At 35.8% G+C, this 24,161-nt stretch overlaps 1 pseudogene; it reads left to right on the top strand.

Annotated features, from left to right (window-relative positions):
- The first annotated feature begins 251 nt into the window (after positions 1–251).
- Positions 252–1,734, top strand: LOC111643284 (uncharacterized; annotated as a pseudogene).
- Positions 1,735–24,161: the final 22,427 nt, after the last annotated feature.

Below are 24,161 nucleotides of genomic sequence, written 5' to 3'. Positions count from 1 at the left end.
AAATTGATCTGGAGTACCAGATGAAAAAATTATTTGCTGATAATGTGATATACACTAACCTGTTTTTTCGTCATTCCCGCATAAAAGTAGATGAAAATGGACTTGAAGACTTGTACGATGGACGCGTGTATACATCGTTTGAAAACGATCCTCAGTTATTGGGAAATAAATTAAATTTTTCATACACTATAAATACTGATGGATGTCAAGCTGCAGATGCTTTAAAACTATCTGTATGGCCGATTTATATTATGATCAATGAGCTACCAGAAAGTATTAGAAAAAAATATATGTTGCTTGCTGGCTTATGGGTAGCCAAAGTCTAACCAGAGATGAATGTTTATCTACAACCTTTTATAGATCAAGCTAACAAGTTATCCACAAAGGGGTTTCAATGGACATTTCAAGGTCAAACGATTACTAGTAAACTTTTTCCTTTGGGGTACGTAAATTTGCCAATATGTATTTATATATGTACTTCTTATTCAAAAATACAAAAAAGAACGTTATTGTTCCAAGTCAATCATCTTGAATCGACTTGAATCGATCTTTTCCAAGTGTTAACGGTGTAATACGTAACTCTTAAAGTTAAATTCTTATCTTAGTATTTGCACCAATCATTAAAACACAGTCTAACTGATAAGTGGGTAGACTGCTCCACCAATATCTTGGTGCAGCGGCTCTCCCACTGGGTGAACATTGCACCCAACTCGGGCGAGTGAGAGCACCAGCAGTTGGGGGCGCTGTTCACAGTAAAATTAAGCAGACAGTCCACCCAACTGTTTCCCAGTGAGGCAAAGTTTTTCTTGTACTGTTAAAGGTATATTTGTTCTCATTTTTTAGTGTATGCGTCGATTCAGTTGCAAGATGTGGTATGCTTAACATGAAACAGTTTAATGGATTGTATGGCTGCACGTATTGCGAACATCCTACCGAAGCTGTCAATGGAGTTCGGAAGTATCCCATTCAACAGTCTCCCCCTCCAGAAAGAAGTGATTCATCAATCAAGAATCAAATGGTTATGGCTTATGAGAGCAATGCAAAAGATATTAAAGGCGTAAAGGGTCTGTCGAGTCTCATGAATTTACGATATTTCGACTTAGTAAATGGGATGATTTTAGATTACTTGCACTGCTGTCTGTTAGGTGTAGCACAATTATACACTAATATAATTTTTTCCAATGCAACGGAAAGTTATAACGTAGGATCACCTGATAAAATAGCAATTATTGACAAAAGACTATTAAGTATGAAGAGTCCATCTTGTGTAGCAAAAATTGCTCGAAGTGTAAAGGAAAGAAACATGTGGAAGGCCTCGGAATGGCTTGCTTGGATAATTTTTTATGCTCCATTATGCTTACGAAAAATATTTTTAAAAAAGTATTATAGCAATTTAGTTATGTTCTCAACAGCAATGGAAATATTATCACGAGATTCGATAAGTTCTGAAATGATCGAAACAGCTCAAAAACTGCTTATTATTTTTTGTGTTGAATTTGAAAACTTATACGGTAGAAACTACGCTCATTATAACGTTCACTTATTATTACATTTATGCAAAACAGTTAAAAATTGGGGACCAGTACATTCAATTAATACTTTTGCTTTCGAAACAGAAAATAAAAATTTATTTTTATTGAAGCACTGTAATTTTAAAATTATAGAACAAATTGTGAACAGGTTACAAGTTTATCAGCAATTGCCATACCTAGAACATTCTGGCCTTGTGCATGATCCAGTTAAAAATTTTTTAAGCAAAGAAAGAAAAAACTTAAAATATTTCAGTATAGTCGATAAATGTATACTAATTGGTAAGGGAAAAAAAAAGTTTTTTAATGATTTGGAATGTAAGATTGCTAAAGATATTATTGATATAAATAAAATTGAAAGCTGTTATAAATACACGAAAATAATATGCAATGATTTACGTTATACGACTCAATCGTATTTGAGAAACAAAAAGCGCAAAGATTGTGTAGCAGTTACTGTGGATGGCAAATATGGACTTATAAAAAGTATATACAAATGTACAATATCCAATGTAACCAGAATTATAATTTTTTTCATCAATATTACTATAAGTCATGCATATACAGTTAAGCAGACGTCTATGGATTATATAAAGTGTGTCGATACACAGCAGAAACCATTTGTATCAATTATAAATTGTTCAGATTTATATAAACCATGTATACTAAGTGTAGCAAAGGATAAATATTTTATTGTAACAATTCCACGAGGTGCGTTGGGGCGATACTGTAATTAGACACATTCATGCACTGTCTAATGTGCTTCGATCTACAAAGAATAAAATGTACGTTTATAACGAATAAATGCTTTTATTCTTAAAACATTTAACTACAAAAATAAGGTAATAAGGGCACTATAGTAATTAATATTCATTTTATACTACATATCCTAAGTAAGCCATACTGAGCAAAACTGAGCCAAAATGTGCCAAACTGAGCCAAACTGAGCCAAATTAAGCTAAATTGAGCCAAATTAAGCCAAACTGAGCCATACTGAGCCAATTGTTCGAATCGGCAGTAGTATAGCTCAGTTTGGATCAGTTTGACTCAGTTTGGCTCGATTTGGCTTAATAAGGCTTAATTAGGCTTACTTTGGCGCAATTTCGATCAGTTTGATGCAGATAAATATTTCCACTCGGGCTCAGGTAACTTATCCACCACGGCTCGTGGATCGGCACGAGGGAGACCGTGGTTTGATTTCCGACCGATGCAACTTTTCGGGCAAGTGCCTCTGGGTCCGTACCATACAATGAGACTGGAAAACTTGCGTGAAATTCAAATTGGATATATGGAGCAAGACGCAAAACCATAGATAACTCGACAACATTTCATGAACCATAACTTAATAAATTAATCCTAAGCTATTTCACACACTAACCCAACACACCTAAAAGCAGTATCACAAGCTTTAATAATTGTTAAATTATATGAAACAATAATGCAAGCGCCAATCCCCACACAACCCGGGGCGCTTACTGGCCGCTTTGTTTATTGATTAAATAAATAAAATAACACAAGCGTCAATCACCACACAACAAGGGGCGCTTACTGGCCCCTTTGTTTATTAATTAAATAAATAAAATAACACGAGCGCCAATCCCCACACAACCCGGGGCGCTTACTGGCCGCTTTAATTATTAATTAAATAAATAAAATAACACAAGCGCCAATCACCACACAACATGGGGCACTTTTCAGTTGCTTTGTTTAATAAATTAAATAGATAAAATAACACAAACGCCAATCCCCACACAACCCGGAGCGCTTACTGGCCGCTTTGTTTATTGATTAAATAAATAAAATAACACAAGCGGCAATCCACACACAACCCAGGGCACTCTTTGGTTGCTTTTTTTATTAATAAAATAAATAAAATATCACAAGCGCCAATCCCCGAACAACCCGGGGCGCTTACTGGCCGCTTTGTTTATTGATTAAATAAATAAAATATCACAAGCGCCAATCCCCACACAATTCAGAGCGCTTTCTGGCCACTTTGTTTATTGATTAAATAAATAAAATAACACAAGCGCCAATCACTACACAACCCGAGGCACTTTTTGGTTGCTTTGTTTATTAATTAAATAAATAAAATAACACAAATGCCAATCCCCACACAACCCGGAGCGCTTACTGGCCGCTTTGTTTATTGATTTAATAAATAAAATAAAACAAGCGCCAATCACCACACAACGCGGGGCACTTTTGGGGTGCTTTGTTTATTAATTACATAAATAAAATAACACAAGCACCAATCACCATATAACCCAGGGCACTTTTTAGTTGCTTTTTCGATTAATCTATAAATTAAGTGACACAAGCGCCAATCCCAACACAACCCGTGGCGCTAACTGGCCGCTTTGTTTATTGATTAAATAAATAAAATAACACAAGCGCGAATCCCCACACAACTCGCGGCGCTTACTGGCCGCTTTAATTGTTTAAAATAAATTAAATAACACAAGCGGTAATCCACAAAAAACCCAGGGCACTTTTTAGTTGCTTTGTTTATTAATTAAATGAATGAAATAACACAAGCGCCAATCCCAACAAAACTCGGGGTACTTTTTGGTTGCTTTGTTTACTAATTGAATAAGTAAAATAACACAAGCGCCGATCCCCTCAGAACACGGGGCACTTTTTGGTTGCTTTGTTTATTAATTACATAAATAAAATAACACAAGCGCCAATCACCACATAACCCGAGGCACTTTTTAGTTGCTTTTTCAATGAATATAATAAATTAAGTAACACAACCGCCAACCCCCACACAACCCAGAGCGCTTACTGGCCGCTTTATTTATTGATTAAATAAATAAAATAACACAAGCAACAATCCACACACAACCCAGGGCACCTTTTGGTTGCTTTGTTTATTGATGAAATAAATAAAATATTACAAGCGCCAATCCCCACACAACCCGGGGCACTTACTGGCTGCTTTGTTTATCGATTAAATAATTAAAATATCACAAACTCCAATCCCCACACAACTCGTGGCGCTAACTGGCCGCTTCGTTGATTAATTGAATAAATAAGATCACACAAGCGCCAATTCCTACACAACTTGGGGCGCTTACTGGCTGCTTTAATTATTTAAAATAAATTAAATAACACAGGCGGTAATCCCAACAAAACTCGGGGCGCTTACTGACAGCTTTGTTTACTAATAAAATAAATAAAATAACACAAGCGCCAATACCCACACAACCTGGGGCACTTTTTGGTTTCTTTGTTTATTAATCAAATAAATAGAATATCACAAGCGCCAATCACCACATAACCCGGAGAACTGTTGGGTTGCTTTTTTTATTAATAAAATAAATAAAATATCACAAGCTCCAATCCCCACACAACCTGTGGCTCTCACTGGCCTCTTTGTTTATTAATTAAATATATATAATATCACAAGCGCCAATTCCCACACAATTCGGGGCGCTTACTGGCCCCTTTGTTTATTAATTAAATAAATAAAATAACACGAGCGCCAATCCCAACACAACCCGTGGTCCTCACTAGCCGCTTTTTTTATTAATTAAATAAATAAGCTAACAAAAACGCCAATCCCAACACAACTCGGGGCGCTTACTGGCCCCTTTGTTTATTAATTAGATAAATAAAATAACACGAGCGACAATCCCCACACAACCCGGAGCGCTAACTGGCTGCTTGAATTATTGATTAAATAAATAAAATAACACAAGCACCAATCACCACATAGCCCGGGGCACTTTTTGGTTGCTTTTTCAATTAATATGATAAATTAAATAACACAAGCGCCAACCCCAACACAACCCGTGGCACTCACTGGCCACTTAGTTTATTAATTAAATAAATAAAATATCACAAGTGCCAATCCCCACACAATTCAGGGCGCTTTCTAGCCACTTTGTTTATTGATTAAATAAATAAAATAACACAAGTGCCAATCACTAGCATCCCAAGGCACTTTTTGGTTGCTTTGTTTATTAATTAAATAAATAGAATAACACAAATGCCAATCCCCACACAACCCGGAGCGCTTACTGGCCGCTTTGTTTATTAATTAAATAAATGAAATAAAAAAAGCACCAATCACCACATAACCCGGGGCACTTTTTAGTTGCTTTTTCAATTAATATAATAAATTAAACAACACAAGCGCCAATCCCAACACAACTCGTGGCGCTGACTGGCCGCTTTGTTTATTAAGTTAATAAATAAAAAAACAATAGCGCCAATCCCCACACAACTCGCGGCGCTTACTGGCCGCTTTAATTATTTAAAATAAATTAAATAACACAAGCGGTAATCCACAAAAAACCCAGGGCACTTTTTAGTTGCTTTCTTTATTAATTAAATAAATGAAATAACACAAGCGCCAATCCCAACAAAACTCGGGGCACTTTTTGGTTGCTTTGTTTACTAATTGAATAAGTAGAATAACACAAGCGGCGATTCACACACAACCCAGGGCACTTATTGGTTGCTTTTTTTTTAATAGAATAAATAAAATATCACAAGCGCCAATCCCCACACAACCTGTGGCTCTCACTGGCCTCTTTGTTTATTAATTAAATATATATAATATCACAAGCGCCAATCCCCACACGATTCGGGGCACTTACTGGCCCCTTTGTTTATTAATAAAATAAATAAAATAACACGAGCACCAATCCCAACACAACCCGTGGCGCTCACTGGCCGCTTTTTTTATTAATTAGATAAATCAAATAACACAAGCACCAATCACCACATAACCCGGGGCACTTTTTGGTTGCTTTTTCAATTAATATAATAAATTAAATAACACAAGCGTCAACCCCAACACAACCCGTAGCACTTACTGGCCGATTAGTTTATGAATTAAATAAATAAACTAATACAAGTGCCAATCCCCACACAACTCAGGGCGCTTACTGGCCGCTTTAATTATTTTAAATAAATTAAATAACACATGCGGTAATCCACACACAACCCAGGGCACTTTTTAGTTGCTTTGTTTATCAATTAAATAAATGGAATAACACAAGCGCCAATCTCAACAAAACTCGAAGCTCTTTTTGGTTGCTTTGTTTACTAATTAAAAAAATAAAATAACACAAGCGCCAATCCCCACACATACCGGGGCACATTTTGGTTGCTTATACAATTAATATTATAAATTAAATAACACAAGCGCCAATCCCCACACAACCCGGAGCGCTTACTGGCCGCTTTGTTTATTGATTAAATAAATAAAATAACACAAGCGGCAATCCACACACAACCCAGGGAACTTATTGGTTGCTTTGTTAATTAATAAAATTGATAAAATATCACAAGCACCAATCTTAACACAACCCGGGGTGCTTACTGGCCGCTTTGTTTATTGATTAAATAAATAAAATATCACAAGCGCCAATCCCTACACAACCCATGGCGCTCACTAAACGCTTTGTTGATTAATTGAATTAATAAACTAACACAGGCGCCAATTCCCACACAACTTGGGGCGCTTACTAGCAGCTTTGATTATTTAAAATGAATAAAATAACACAAGCGATAATCCCCACAAAACTCGGTTCGCTTACTGACAGCTTTATTTACTAATGAAATAAATAAAATAACACAAGCGCCAATCCCAACAAAACTCGGAGCTCTTTTTGGTTGCTTCGTTTATTAATTAAATAAATAAAATAACACAAGCGCCTATCACCACATAACCTGGGGCACTTTTTGGTTACTTTTTAATTATTAAAATAAATGAAATAACACAAGCGCCAATCCCAACACAACCTGTGGCTCTCACTGGCCGCTTTGTTTATTAATTAAATATATAAAATATCACGACCGCCAATCCCCACTCAATTCGGGGCGCTTACTGGCCCCTTTGTTTATTAATTAAATAAATAAAATAACACGAGCGCTTATCCCCACACAACCCGGGGCGCTTTCTGGATGCTTTAGATATTGATAAAATTAATAAAATAACACAAGCACCAATACCCAAACAACCCGGGGCGCTTACTGGCCGCTTTAATTATGAATTAAATAAATAAAATAACACAAGCGCTAATCACCACACAACACAGGGCACTTTTCAGTTGCTTTGTTTAATAAATTAAATAGATAAAATAACACAAATGCCAATCCCCACACGACCCAGAGCGCTTACTAGCCGCTTTGTTTATTGATTAAATAAATATAATAAAACAAGCGCCAATCACTACACAGCGCGTTGCGCTAACTGGCCGCTTTGTTTATTAATTAAATAAATGGAATAACACAAGCGCCAATCTCAACAAAACTCGAAGCTCTTTTTGGTTGCTTTGTTTACTAATTAAATAAATAAAATAACACAAGCGCCAATCCCCACACATACCGGGGCACATTTTGGTTGCTTATTCAATTAATATTATAAATTAAATAACACAAGCGCCAATCCCCACACAACCCGGAGCGCTTACTGGCCGCTTTGTTTATTGATTAAATAAATAAAATAACACAAATGCAAATCCCCACACAACCCGGGATGCTTACTGGCCGCTTTGTTTATTAATTAAATAAATAAAATATCACAAGCGCCAATCCCAACACAACCGGGAGCGCTTACTGGCCGCTTTGTTTATTGATTAAATTAATAAAATAACACAAGCGGCAATCTACACACAACTCGGGGCGCTTACTGGCTGCTCTGTTTATTGATTAAATAAATAAAAAATCACAAACTCCAATCCCCACACAACCTGTGGCGCTAACTGGCCGCTTCGTTTATTAATTAAATAAATAAACTTACACAAGCGCGAATTTCTACACAATCTGGGGCGCTTACTGGCTGCTCTTATTATTTAAAATAAATCAAATAACACAAGCGGTAATCCCAACAAAACTCGGAGCTCTTTTTGGTTGCTTTGTTTACTAATTAAAATAATAAAATAACACAAGCGCCAATCCCCACACAACCCGGAGCGCTTACTGGCCGCTTTGTTTATGGATTAAATCAATAAAATAACACAAGCGGCAATCTACACACAACTCGGGGCGCTTACTGGCTGCTCTGTTTATTGATTAAATAAATAAAAAATCACAAACTCCAATCCCCACACAACCTGTGGCGCTAACTGGCCGCTTCGTTTATTAATTAAATAAATAAACTTACACAAGCGCGAATTTCTACACAATCTGGGGCGCTTACTGGCTGCTCTTATTATTTAAAATAAATTAAATAACACAAGCGGTAATCCCAACAAAACTCGGAGCTCTTTTTGGTTGCTTTGTTTACTAATTAAAATAATAAAATAACACAAGCGCCAATCCCCACACAACCCGGGGCACATTTCGGTTGCTTTTTCAATTAATATAATAAACTAAATACTACAAGCGCCAATCCCCACACAATTTGGAGCGCTTATTGGCCGCTTTGTTTATTGATTAAATAAATAAAATAACACAAGCGGCAATCCACACACAACCCAGGGAACTTTTTGGTTGCTTTGTTTATTAATAAAATTAATAAAATATCACAAGCGCCAATCCCAACACAACCCAGGGTTCTTACTGGCTGCTTTGTTTATTGATTAAATAAATAAAATATCACAAGCGCCAATTTCTACACAACCCGTGGCGCTCACTGAACGCTTTGTTTATTAATTAAATAAATAAACTAACACAATCGCCAATTCCTACACAACTTGGGGCGCTTACTAGCAGCTTTGATTATTTAAAATGAATTAAATAACACAAGCGATAATCCCAACAAAACTCGGGGCGCTTACTGACAGCTTTGTTCACTAATGAAATAAATAAAATAACACGATCGCTAATCCCCACACAACCTGTGGGTCTCACTGGCCGCTTTGTTTATTAATTAAATATATAAAATATTACAACCGCCAATCCCCACTCAATTCAGGGTGCTTACTGGCCCCTTTGTTTATTAATTAAATAAATAAAATAACACGATCGCTAATCCCCACACAACCCGGAGCGCTTTTTGGATGCTTTAATTATTGATGAAATTAATAAAATAACACAAGCACCTATGCCCACACAACCCGAAGCGCTTACTGGCCGCTTTGTTTATTATTTAAATAAATAAAATAACACAAGCGGCAATCTACACACAACTCGGGGCGCTTACTGGCTGCTCTGTTTATTGATTAAATAAATAAAAAATCACAAACTCCAATCCCCACACAACCTGTGGCGCTAACTGGCCGCTTCGTTTATTAATTAAATAAATAAACTTACACAAGCGCGAATTTCTACACAATCTGGGGCGCTTACTGGCTGCTCTTATTATTTAAAATAAATCAAATAACACAAGCGGTAATCCCAACAAAACTCGGAGCTCTTTTTGGTTGCTTTGTTTACTAATTAAAATAATAAAATAACACAAGCGCCAATCCCCACACAACCCGGAGCGCTTACTGGCCGCTTTGTTTATGGATTAAATCAATAAAATAACACAAGCGGCAATCTACACACAACTCGGGGCGCTTACTGGCTGCTCTGTTTATTGATTAAATAAATAAAAAATCACAAACTCCAATCCCCACACAACCTGTGGTGCTAACTGGCCGCTTCGTTTATTAATTAAATAAATAAACTTACACAAGCGCGAATTTCTACACAATCTGGGGCGCTTACTGGCTGCTCTTATTATTTAAAATAAATTAAATAACACAAGCGGTAATCCCAACAAAACTCGGAGCTCTTTTTGGTTGCTTTGTTTACTAATTAAAATAATAAAATAACACAAGCGCCAATCCCCACACAACCCGGGGCACATTTCGGTTGCTTTTTCAATTAATATAATAAACTAAATACTACAAGCGCCAATCCCCACACAATTTGGAGCGCTTATTGGCCGCTTTGTTTATTGATTAAATAAATAAAATAACACAAGCGGCAATCCACACACAACCCAGGGAACTTTTTGGTTGCTTTGTTTATTAATAAAATTAATAAAATATCACAAGCGCCAATCCCAACACAACCCAGGGTTCTTACTGGCTGCTTTGTTTATTGATTAAATAAATAAAATATCACAAGCGCCAATTTCTACACAACCCGTGGTGCTCACTGAACGCTTTGTTTATTAATTAAATAAATAAACTAACACAATCGCCAATTCCTACACAACTTGGGGCGCTTACTAGCAGCTTTGATTATTTAAAATGAATTAAATAACACAAGCGATAATCCCAACAAAACTCGGGGCGCTTACTGACAGCTTTGTTCACTAATGAAATAAATAAAATAACACGATCGCTAATCCCCACACAACCTGTGGGTCTCACTGGCCGCTTTGTTTATTAATTAAATATATAAAATATTACAACCGCCAATCCCCACTCAATTCAGGGTGCTTACTGGCCCCTTTGTTTATTAATTAAATAAATAAAATAACACGATCGCTAATCCCCACACAACCCGGAGCGCTTTTTGGATGCTTTAATTATTGATGAAATTAATAAAATAACACAAGCACCTATGCCCACACAACCCGAAGCGCTTACTGGCCGCTTTGTTTATTATTTAAATAAATAAAATAACACAAGCGGCAATCCACACACAACCCAGAGCACTTTTTGATTGCTTCGTTTATTAATAAAATAAATAAAATATCACAAGCTCCAATCCCCACACAACCCAGGGCGCTTACTGGCCGCTTTGTTTATTGATTGAATAAATAAAATATCACAAGCGCCAATCCCCACATAATTCGGGGCGCTTTCTAGCCACTTTGTTTATTGATTATATAAATAAAATAACACCTGTGCCAATCACTACACAACCCGAGGCACTTTTTAATTTGTTCGTTTAATAATTAAATAAATACAAAAACACAAGCACTAATCCCCACACAACTCATGGCGCTTACTGGCCGCTTTAATTATTTAAAATAAATTAAATAACACAAGCAATAATCCACACACAACTTAGGTCATTTCTTGGTTGCTTTGTTTATTAATTAAATAAATGAAATAACACAAGCGCCAATCCCAACAAAACTCGGGGAACTTTTTGGTTGCTTTGTTTACTAAATAATTTAATAAAATAACACAAGCGCCAATCCTCACACAATTCAGGGTACTTTTTGGTTGCTTTTTTAATTAATATAATAAATTAAATAACACAAGCGCCAATCCCTGCACAACTTGAGGCGCTTACTGGCTGCTTTGATTATTTAAAATAAATTCAATAACACAAGCGGTAATCCACACACAACCCAAGGAACTTTTTGGTTGCTATGTAATTAAATAAATAAATTAAATAACACAAGCGCCAATCCCCACACAACTCGGGGCGCTCACTGGCGACTTCAATTATTTAAAATAAATTAAATAACACAAGCGGTAATCTACACTTAACCCGGGGCACTTTTTGATTGCTTTGTTTATTAAATAAATAAATGAAATAACACAAGCGCCAATACCAACAAAACTCGGGGCACTTTTTTGTTGCTTTGTTTACTAATTAAATAAATAAAATAACACAAGCGCCAATCCCAACGCAACCCGTAGCGCTCACTGGCCACTTTGTTTATTAATTTAATTAATAAACTAACACAAGCGCCAATCCCACACAACTTGAGGCGCTTACTGACTGCTTTAATTATTTAAAATAAATTAAATAACACAAGCGGTAATCCACACGCAACCCAGGGCACTTTTTGGTAGCTTTGATTACTAATGAAATAAATAAAATAACACAAGTGCCAATACCCACATAACCTGTGGCTCTTAATGGCCGCTTTGTTTATTAATTAAATATATAAAATATCACAACCGCCAATCCCCACTCAATTGGGGGCGCTTACTGGCCCCTTTGTTTATTCATTAAATAAATAAAATAACACGAGCGCTAATCCCCACACAACTTGGGGTGCTTTCTGGATGCTTTAATTATTGATAAGGATAATAAAATAACACAAGCACCAATCCCCAAACAACTCGGAGCGCTTACTGGCCGCTTTAATTATTTAAAATAAATTAAATAACACAAGCGGTAATTTACACACAACCCAGGGCACGTTTTAGTTGCTTTGTTTATTGATTAAATAAATGAAATAACACAAGTGCCAATCCTTACATAACCTGGGGCACTTTTTGGTTTTTTTGTTTATTAATTAAATAAATAAAATATCAGAAGCGCCAATCACCTCATAACCTTGGGCACTTTTTAGTTGCTTTTTTATTTATTATAATAAATTAAATAACACAAGCGCCAATCCCAACACAACCTTTGGCTCTCAATGGCCGCTTTGTTTATTAATTAAATATATAAAATATCACAACCGCCAATCCCCACTTAATTGGGGGCGCTTACTGGCCCCTTTGTTTATTCATTAAATAAATAAAATAACACGAGCGCTAATCCCCACACAACTTGGGGTGCTTTCTGGATGCTTTAATTATTAATAAAGATAATAAAATAACACAAGCACCAATCCCCAAACAACTCGGAGTTGTGTTATTTTATTTATGTAATTAAAAAACAAAGGACCCAAAAAGTGACACCAGTTGTGTAGTGATTGGAGCTTGTTTTCTTTTATTTATTTAATTAATAAACAAAAGAGCAAGTAAGCGCTTTGAGTTGTGTGAAGATTGGCGTTTGTGTTATTTTATTTATTTAATCAATAAACGAAGCAATTAAAAAGTGCCTCGGGTTGTGTAGTGATTGGCGCTTGTGTTATTTTATTTATTTAATCAATAAACAAAGTGGCCAGAAAGCGCCCCTACTTGTGTGGAGATTGGCGCTTGTAATATTTTATTTATTTAATCAATAAACGAAGCAGCCAGTAAGCGCCCCGGGTGTGTGGGGATGCACTTTTTAGTTGCTTTTTCAATTAATATAAAAAATTTAATAACACAAGCGCCAATCCCAACAAAACCCGTGGCATTTACTGGCTGCTTTGTTTATTAATTAAATAAATAAACTAACACAAGCACCAATCCCCACACAACTCAGGGCGCTTACTGACCGCTTTAATTATTTAAAGTAAATTAAATAACACAAGCGATAATCCAAACAAAACTCGGGGTTTTTACTGGCTGCTTTGTTTATTGATAAAATAAATAAAATATCACAAGCGCCAATTCCTACACAACCCGTGGCGCTCACTGAACGCTTTGATTATTAATTAAATAAATAAACTAACACAAGCGCCAATTCCCACACAACTTGGGGCGCTTACTAGCAGCTTTGATTATTTAAAATGAATTAAATAACACAAGCGGTAATCCACACGCAACCCAGGGCACTTTTTGGTAGCTTTGTTTACTAATGAAATAAATAAAATAACACAAGTGCCAATACCCACATAACCTGGGGCACTTTTTGGTTTTTTTGTTTATTAATTAAATAAATAAAATATCACAAGCGCCAATCACCACATAACCTAGGGCACTTTTTAGTTGCTTTTTTATTTATTATAATAAATTAAATAACACCAGCGCCAATCCCAACACAACCTGTGGCTCTCACTGGCCGCTTTGTTTATTAATTAAATATTTAAAATATTACAACCGCCCATCCCCACTCAATTCAGGGTGCTTACTGGCCCCTTTGTTTATTAATTAAATAAATAAAATAACACGAGCGTTAATCCCCACACAACCCGGGGCGCTTTCTGGATGCTTTGTTTATTGATTAAATTAATAAAATAACACAAGCGGCAATCTACACACAACTCGGGGCGCTTACTGGCTGCTCTGTTTATTGATTAAATAAATAAAAAATCACAAACTCCAATCCCCACACAACCTGTGGCGCTAACTGGCCGCTTCGTTTATTAATTAAATAAATAAACTTACACAAGCGCGAATTTCTACACAATCTGGGGCGCTTACTGGCTGCTCTTATTATTTAAAATAAATCAAATAACACAAGCGGTAATCCCAACAAAACTCGGAGCTCTTTTTGGTTGCTTTGTTTACTAATTAAAATAATAAAATAACACAAGCGCCAATCCCCACACAACCCGGAGCGCTTACTGGCCGCTTTGTTTATGGATTAAATCAATAAAATAACACAAGCGGCAATCTACACACAACTCGGGGCGCTTACTGGCTGCTCTGTTTATTGATTAAATAAATAAAAAATCACAAACTCCAATCCCCACACAACCTGTGGCGCTAACTGGCCGCTTCGTTTATTAATTAAATAAATAAACTTACACAAGCGCGAATTTCTACACAATCTGGGGCGCTTACTGGCTGCTCTTATTATTTAAAATAAATTAAATAACACAAGCGGTAATCCCAACAAAACTCGGAGCTCTTTTTGGTTGCTTTGTTTACTAATTAAAATAATAAAATAACACAAGCGCCAATCCCCACACAACCCGGGGCACATTTCGGTTGCTTTTTCAATTAATATAATAAACTAAATACTACAAGCGCCAATCCCCACACAATTTGGAGCGCTTATTGGCCGCTTTGTTTATTGATTAAATAAATAAAATAACACAAGCGGCAATCCACACACAACCCAGGGAACTTTTTGGTTGCTTTGTTTATTAATAAAATTAATAAAATATCACAAGCGCCAATCCCAACACAACCCAGGGTTCTTACTGGCTGCTTTGTTTATTGATTAAATAAATAAAATATCACAATCGCCAATTTCTACACAACCCGTGGCGCTCACTGAACGCTTTGTTTATTAATTAAATAAATAAACTAACACAATCGCCAATTCCTACACAACTTGGGGCGCTTACTAGCAGCTTTGATTATTTAAAATGAATTAAATAACACAAGCGATAATCCCAACAAAACTCGGGGCGCTTACTGACAGCTTTGTTCACTAATGAAATAAATAAAATAACACGATCGCTAATCCCCACACAACCTGTGGGTCTCACTGGCCGCTTTGTTTATTAATTAAATATATAAAATATTACAACCGCCAATCCCCACTCAATTCAGGGTGCTTACTGGCCCCTTTGTTTATTAATTAAATAAATAAAATAACACGATCGCTAATCCCCACACAACCCGGAGCGCTTTTTGGATGCTTTAATTATTGATGAAATTAATAAAATAACACAAGCACCTATGCCCACACAACCCGAAGCGCTTACTGGCCGCTTTGTTTATTATTTAAATAAATAAAATAACACAAGCGGCAATCCACACACAACCCAGAGCACTTTTTGATTGCTTCGTTTATTAATAAAATAAATAAAATATCACAAGCTCCAATCCCCACACAACCCAGGGCGCTTACTGGCCGCTTTGTTTATTAATTGAATAAATAAAATATCACAAGCGCCAATCCCCACATAATTCGGGGCGCTTTCTAGCCACTTTGTTTATTGATTATATAAATAAAATAACACCTGTGCCAATCACTACACAACCCGAGGCACTTTTTAATTTGTTCGTTTAATAATTAAATAAATACAAAAACACAAGCACTAATCCCCACACAACTCATGGCGCTTACTGGCCGCTTTAATTATTTAAAATAAATTAAATAACACAAGCAATAATCCACACACAACTTAGGTCATTTCTTGGTTGCTTTGTTTATTAATTAAATAAATGAAATAACACAAGCGCCAATCCCAACAAAACTCGGGGAACTTTTTGGTTGCTTTGTTTACTAAATAATTTAATAAAATAACACAAGCGCCAATCCTCACACAATTCAGGGTACTTTTAGGTTGCTTTTTTAATTAATATAATAAATTAAATAACACAAGCGCCAATCCCTGCACAACTTGAGGCGCTTACTGGCTGCTTTGATTATTTAAAATAAATTCAATAACACAAGCGGTAATCCACACACAACCCAAGGAACTTTTTGGTTGCTATGTAATTAAATAAATAAATTAAATAACACAAGCGCCAATCCCCACACAACTCGGGGCGCTCACTGGCGACTTCAATTATTTAAAATAAATTAAATAACACAAGCGGTAATCTACACTTAACCCGGGGCACTTTTTGATTGCTTTGTTTATTAAATAAATAAATGAAATAACACAAGCGCCAATACCAACAAAACTCGGGGCACTTTTTTGTTGCTTTGTTTACTAATTAAATAAATAAAATAACACAAGCGCCAATCCCAACGCAACCCGTAGCGCTCACTGGCCACTTTGTTTATTAATTTAATTAATAAACTAACACAAGCGCCAATCCCACACAACTTGAGGCGCTTACTGACTGCTTTGAATATTTAAAATAAATTAAATAACACAAGCGGTAATCCACACGCAACCCAGGGCATTTTTTGGTAGCTTTGATTACTAATGAAATAAATAAAATAACACAAGTGCCAATACCCACATAACCTGTGGCTCTTAATGGCCGCTTTGTTTATTAATTAAATATATAAAATATCACAACCGCCAATCCCCACTCAATTGGGGGCGCTTACTGGCCCCTTTGTTTATTCATTAAATAAATAAAATAACACGAGCGCTAATCCCCACACAACTTGGAGTGCTTTCTGGATGCTTTAATTATTGATAAGGATAATAAAATAACACAAGCACCAATCCCCAAACAACTCGGAGCGCTTACTGGCCGCTTTAATTATTTAAAATAAATTAAATAACACAAGCGGTAATTTACACACAACCCAGGGCACGTTTTAGTTGCTTTGTTTATTGATTAAATAAATGAAATAACACAAGTGCCAATCCTTACATAACCTGGGGCACTTTTTGGTTTTTTTGTTTATTAATTAAATAAATAAAATATCAGAAGCGCCAATCACCTCATAACCTTGGGCACTTTTTAGTTGCTTTTTTATTTATTATAATAAATTAAATAACACAAGCGCCAATCCCAACACAACCTGTGGCTCTCAATGGCCGCTTTGTTTATTAATTAAATATATAAAATATCACAACCGCCAATCCCCACTTAATTGGGGGCGCTTACTGGCCCCTTTGTTTATTCATTAAATAAATAAAATAACACGAGCGCTAATCCCCACACAACTTGGGGTGCTTTCTGGATGCTTTAATTATTAATAAAGATAATAAAATAACACAAGCACCAATCCCCAAACAACTCGGAGTTGTGTTATTCTATTTATGTAATTAAAAAACAAAGGACCCAAAAAGTGACACCAGTTGTGTAGTGATTGGAGCTTGTTTTCTTTTATTTATTTAATTAATAAACAAAAGAGCAAGTAAGCGCTTTGAGTTGTGTGAAGATTGGCGTTTGTGTTATTTTATTTATTTAATCAATAAACGAAGCAATTAAAAAGTGCCTCGGGTTGTGTAGTGATTGGCGCTTGTGTTATTTTATTTATTTAATCAATAAACAAAGTGGCCAGAAAGCGCCCCTACTTGTGTGGAGATTGGCGCTTGTAATATTTTATTTATTTAATCAATAAACGAAGCAGCCAGTAAGCGCCCCGGGTGTGTGGGGATGCACTTTTTAGTTGCTTTTTCAATTAATATAAAAAATTTAATAACACAAGCGCCAATCCCAACAAAACCCGTGGCGCTTACTGGCTGCTTTGTTTATTAATTAAATAAATAAACTAACACAAGCACCAATCCCCACACAACTCAGGGCGCTTACTGACCGCTTTAATTATTTAAAGTAAATTAAATAACACAAGCGATAATCCAAACAAAACTCGGGGTTTTTACTGGCTGCTTTGTTTATTGATAAAATAAATAAAATATCACAAGCGCCAATTCCTACACAACCCGTGGCGCTCACTAAACGCTTTGATTATTAATTAAATAAATAAACTAACACAAGCGCCAATTCCCACACAACTTGGGGCGCTTACTAGCAGCTTTGATTATTTAAAATGAATTAAATAACACAAGCGGTAATCCACACGCAACCCAGGGCACTTTTTGGTAGCTTTGTTTACTAATGAAATAAATAAAATAACACAAGTGCCAATACCCACATAACCTGGGGCACTTTTTGGTTTTTTTGTTTATTAATTAAATAAATAAAATATCACAAGCGCCAATCACCACATAACCTAGGGCACTTTTTAGTTGCTTTTTTATTTATTATAATAAATTAAATAACACCAGCGCCAATCCCAACACAACCTGTGGCTCTCACTGGCCGCTTTGTTTATTAATTAAATATTTAAAATATTACAACCGCCCATCCCCACTCAATTCAGGGTGCTTACTGGCCCCTTTGTTTATTAATTAAATAAATAAAATAACACGAGCGTTAATCCCCACACAACCCGGGGCGCTTTCTGGATGCTTTAATTATTGATGAAATTAATAAAATAACACAAGCACCAATGCCCACTCAACCCAAAGTGCTTACTGGCCGCTTTGTTTATTATTTAAATAAATAAAATAACACAAGCGGCAATCCACACACAACCCAGGGCACTTTTTGGTTGCTTCGTTTATTAATAAAATAAATAAAATATCACAAGCTCCAATCCCCACACAACCCAGGGCGCTTACTGGCCGCTTTGTTTATTGATTAAATAAATAAAAGAAAACAAGTTCCAATTACTACACAACTGGTGTCACTTTTTAGGTCCTTTGTTTTTTTATTACATAAATAAAATAACACAAGCACCAATCACCACACAACCCGGGGCACTTTTTAGTTGCTTTTTCAATTAATATAAAAAATTTAATAACACAAGCGCCAATCCCAACACAACCCGTGGCGCTTACTGGCTGCTATGTTTATTAATTAAATAAATAAACTAACACAAGCACCAATCCCCACACAACTCAGGGCGCTTACTGGCCGCTTTAATTATTTAAAATAAATTAAATAACACAAGCGATAATCCACACACAACCCAGGGCACTTTTTGGTTGCTATGTAATTAAATAAATAAATTAAATAACACAAGCGCCAATCCCCACACAACTCGGGGCGCTCACTGGCCACTTTAATTATTTAAAATAAATTAAATAACACAAGCGGTAATCTACACTTAACCCGGGGCACTTTTTGATTGCTTTGTTTATTAAATAAATAAATGAAATAACACAAGTGCCAATCCCAACAAAACTCGGGGCGCTTACTGGCCGCTTTGTTTATTAATTGAATAAATAAAATATCACAAGCGCCAATCCCCATACAATTCAGGGCGCTTTCTGGCCACTTTGTTTATTGATTAAATAAATAAAATAACACCTGCGCCAATCACTACACAACCCGAGGCACTTTTTAATTTGTTCGTTTAATAATTAAATAAATACAAAAACACAAGCGCCAATCCCCACACAACTCGGGGCGCTCACTGGCCACTTTAATTATTTAAAATACATTAAATAACACAAGCGGTAATCTACACTTAACCCGGGGCACTTTTTGATTGCTTTGTTTATTAAATAGATAAATAAAATAACACAAGCGCCAATCCCAACACATCTTGAGGCGCTTACTGGCTGCTTTAATCATTTGAAATAAATCAAATAACACAAGCGGTAATCCACATGCAACCCAGGGCACTTTTTGGTAGCTTTGTTTAATAATTAAATAAATGAAATAACACAAGCTCAAATCTTAACAAAACTCGGGGCGCTTACTGACAGCTTTGTTTTCTAATGAAATAAATAAAATAACACAAGCGCCAATTACCACATAACCTCGGGCACTTTTTGGTTTTCTTGTTTATTAATTAAATAAATAAAATATCACAAGCGCCAATCACCACATAACCCGGGGCACTTTTTGGTTGCTTTTTTAATTAATAAAATAAATAAAATATCACAAGCGCCAATCCCAACACAACCCGTGGCACTCACTGGCCACTTTGTTTATTAATTCAATTAATAAACTAACACAAGCGCCAATCCCACACAACTTGGGGCGCTTAATGGCTGCTTTAATTATTTAAAATAAATTAAATAACACAAGCGGTAATCCACACGCAACCCAGGGCACTTTTTGGTAGCTTTGTTTACTAATGAAATAAATAAAATAACACAAGTGCCAATACCCACATAACCTGGGGCACTTTTTGGTTTTTTTGTTTATTAATTAAATAAATAAAATATCACAAGCGCCAATCACCACATAACCTAGGGCACTTTTTAGTTGCTTTTTTATTTATTATAATAAATTAAATAACACAAGCGCCAATCCCAACACAACCTGTGGCTCTCAATGGCCGCTTTGTTTATTAATTAAATATATAAAATATCACAACCGCCAATCCCCACTTAATTGGAAGCGCTTACTGGCCCCTTTGTTTATTCATTAAATAAATAAAATAACACGAGCGCTAATCCCCACACAACTTGGAGTGCTTTCTGGATGCTTTAATTATTGATGAAGAGAATAAAATAACACAAGCACCAATGCCCACACAACCCGAAGCGCTTACTGGCCGCTTTGTTTATTATTAAAATAAATAAAATAACACAAGCGGCAATCCACACACAACCCAGGGCACTTTTTGGTTGCTTCGTTTATTAATAAAATAAATATAATATCACAAGCACCAATCCCCACACACCTGGGGCGCTTACTGGCTGCTTCGTTTATTGATTAAATAAATAAAATATCACAAGCGCCAATCTCCACACAAGTAGGGGCACTTTCTGGCCACTTTGTTTATTGATTAAATAAATAAAATAACACAAGCGCCAATCACTACACAACCCGAGGCACTTTTTAATTGCTTCGTTTATTGATTAAATAAATAAAATAACACAAACGCCAATCCCCACACGACTCTAAGCGCTTACTTGCCGCTTTGTTTATTGATTAAATAAATAAAAGAAAACAAGTTCCAATTACTACACAACTGGTGTTCCTTTTTGGGTCCTTTGTTTTTTTATTACATAAATAAAATAACACAAGCACCAATCACCACACAACCCGGGGCACTTTTTAGTTGCTTCTTCAATTAATATAAAAAATTTAATAACACAAGCGCCAATCCCAACACAACCCGTGGCGCTTACTGGCTGCTATGTTTATTAATTAAATAAATAAACTAACACAAGCACGAATCCCCACACAACTCAGGGCACTTACTGGCCGCTTTGATTATTTAAAATAAATTAAATAACACAAGCGATAATCCACACACAACCCAGGGCACTTTTTGGTTGCTATGTAATTAAATAAATAAATTAAATAACACAAGCGCCAATCCCCACACATTTCGGGGCGCTCACTGGCCACTTTAATTATTTAAAATAAATTAAATAACACAAGCGGTAATCTACACTTAACCCGGGGCACTTTTTGATTGCTTTGTTTATTAAATAAATAAATGAAATAACACAAGTGCCAATCCCAACAAAACTCGGGGCACTTTTTTGTTGCTTTGTTTACTAATTAAATAAATAAAATATCACAAGCGCCAATCCCCACACAACCCGGGGCATTTTTTGGTTGCTTTCTCAATAAATATAATAAATTAAATAACACAAGCGCCAATCCCCACACAACTTGAGGCACTTACTGGCTGCTTTAATCATTTAAAATAAATTAAATAACACAAGCGGTAATCCACATGCAACCCAGGGCACTTTTTGGTAGCTTTGTATATTAATTAAATAAATAAAATAACACAAGCTCCAATCCCAACAAAACTCGGGGCGCTTACTGACAGCTTTGTTTTCTAATGAAATAAATAAAATAACACAAGCGCCAATTACCACATAACCTAGGGCACTTTTTGGTTTTTTTGTTTATTAATTAAATAAATAAAATATCACAAGCGCCAATCACCACATAACCCGGGGCACTTTTTGGTTGCTTTTTTAATCAATAAAATAAATAAAATATCACAAGGGCCAATCCCAACACAACCCGTGGCGCTCACTGGCAACTTTGTTTATTAATTTAATTAATAAACTAACACAAGCGCCAATCCCACACAACTTGAGGCGCTTACTGGCTGCTTTAACTATTTAAAATAAATTAAATAACACAAGCGGTAATCCACACGCAACCCAGGGCACTTTTTGGTAGCTTTGTTTACTAATAAAATAAATAAAATAACACAAGTGCCAATACCCACATAACCTGGGGCTCTTTTTGGTTTTTTTGTTTATTAATTAAATAAATAAAATATCAGAAGCGCCAATCACCACATAACCTAGGGCACTTTTTAGTTGCTTTTTTATTTATTATAATAAATTAAATAACACAAGCGCCAATCCCAACACAACCTGTGGCTCTCAATGGCCGCTTTGTTTATTAATTAAATATATAAAATATCACAACCGCCAATTCCCACTCAATTGGGGGCGCTTACTGGCCCCTTTGTTTATTCATTAAATAAATAAAATAACACGAGTGCTAATCCCCACACAACTTGGGGTGCTTTCTGGATGCTTTAATTATTGATGCAGATAATAGAATAACACAAGCACAAATCCCCAAACAACTCGGAGCGCTTACTGGCCGCTTTAATTATTTAAAATAAATTAAATAACACAAGCGGTAATTTACACACAACCCAGGGCACGTTTTAGTTGCTTTGTTTATTGATTAAATAAATGAAATAACACAAGTGCCAATACCCACATAACCTGGGGCACTTTTTGGTTTTTTTGTTTATTAATTAAATAAATAAAATATCAGAAGCGCCAATCACCACATAACCTAGGGCACTTTTTAGTTGCTTTTTTATTTATTATAATAAATTAAATAACACAAGCGCCAATCTTAACACAACCTGTGGCTCTCAATGGCCGCTTTGTTTATTAATTAAATATATAAAATATCACAACCGCCAATCCCCACTTAATTGGGGGGCGCTTACTGGCCCCTTTGTTTATTCATTAAATAAATAAAATAACACGAGCGCTAATCCCCACACAACTTGGGGTGCTTTCTGGATGCTTTAATTATTAATGAAGATAATAAAATAACACAAGCACCAATCCCCAAACAACTCGGAGTTGTGTTATTTTATTTATGTAAGTAAAAAACAAAGGACCCAAAAAGTGACACCAGTTGTGTAGTGATTGGAGCTTGTTTTCTTTTATTTATTTAATCAATAAACAAAGCGGCAAGTAAGCGCTTTGAGTTGTGTTAAGATTGGCGTTTGTGTTATTTTATTTATTTAATCAATAAACGAAGCAATTAAAAAGTGCCTCGGGTTGTGTAGTGATTGGCGCTTGTGTTATTTTATTTATTTAATCAATAAACAAAGTGGCCAGAAAGCGCCCCTACTTGTGTGGAGATTGGCGCTTGTGATATTTTATTTATTTAATCAATAAACGAAGCAGCCAGTAAGCGCCCCGGGTGTGTGGGGATGCACTTTTTAGTTGCTTTTTCAATTAATATAAAAAATTTAATAACACAAGCGCCAATCCCAACACAACCCGTGGCGCTTACTGGCTGCTTTGTTTATTAATTAAATAAATAAACTAACACAAGCACCAATCCCCACACAACTCAGGGCGCTTACTGACCGCTTTAATTATTTAAAGTAAATTAAATAACACAAGCGATAATCCAAACAAAACTCAGGGTTTTTACTGGCTGCTTTGTTTATTGATAAAATAAATAAAATATCACAAGCGCCAATTCCTACACAACCCGTGGCGCTCACTGAACGCTTTGATTATTAATTAAATAAATAAACTTACACAAGCGCCAATTCCCACACAACTTGGGGCGCTTACTAGCAGCTTTGATTATTTAAAATGAATTAAATAACACAAGCGATAATCCCAACAAAACTCGGGGCGCTTACTGACAGCTTTGTTTACTAATG

This window comes from Copidosoma floridanum, unplaced genomic scaffold (assembly GCF_036245765.1).
Source record: "Copidosoma floridanum isolate Cflo_tuat_1 unplaced genomic scaffold, Cflo_Japanese_pri ptg000016l, whole genome shotgun sequence".
NCBI lineage: Eukaryota > Metazoa > Arthropoda > Insecta > Hymenoptera > Encyrtidae > Copidosoma > Copidosoma floridanum.
Note: the sequence above shows the minus strand (reverse complement) of the source record. Positions and strands in the feature narration are given on the sequence as shown.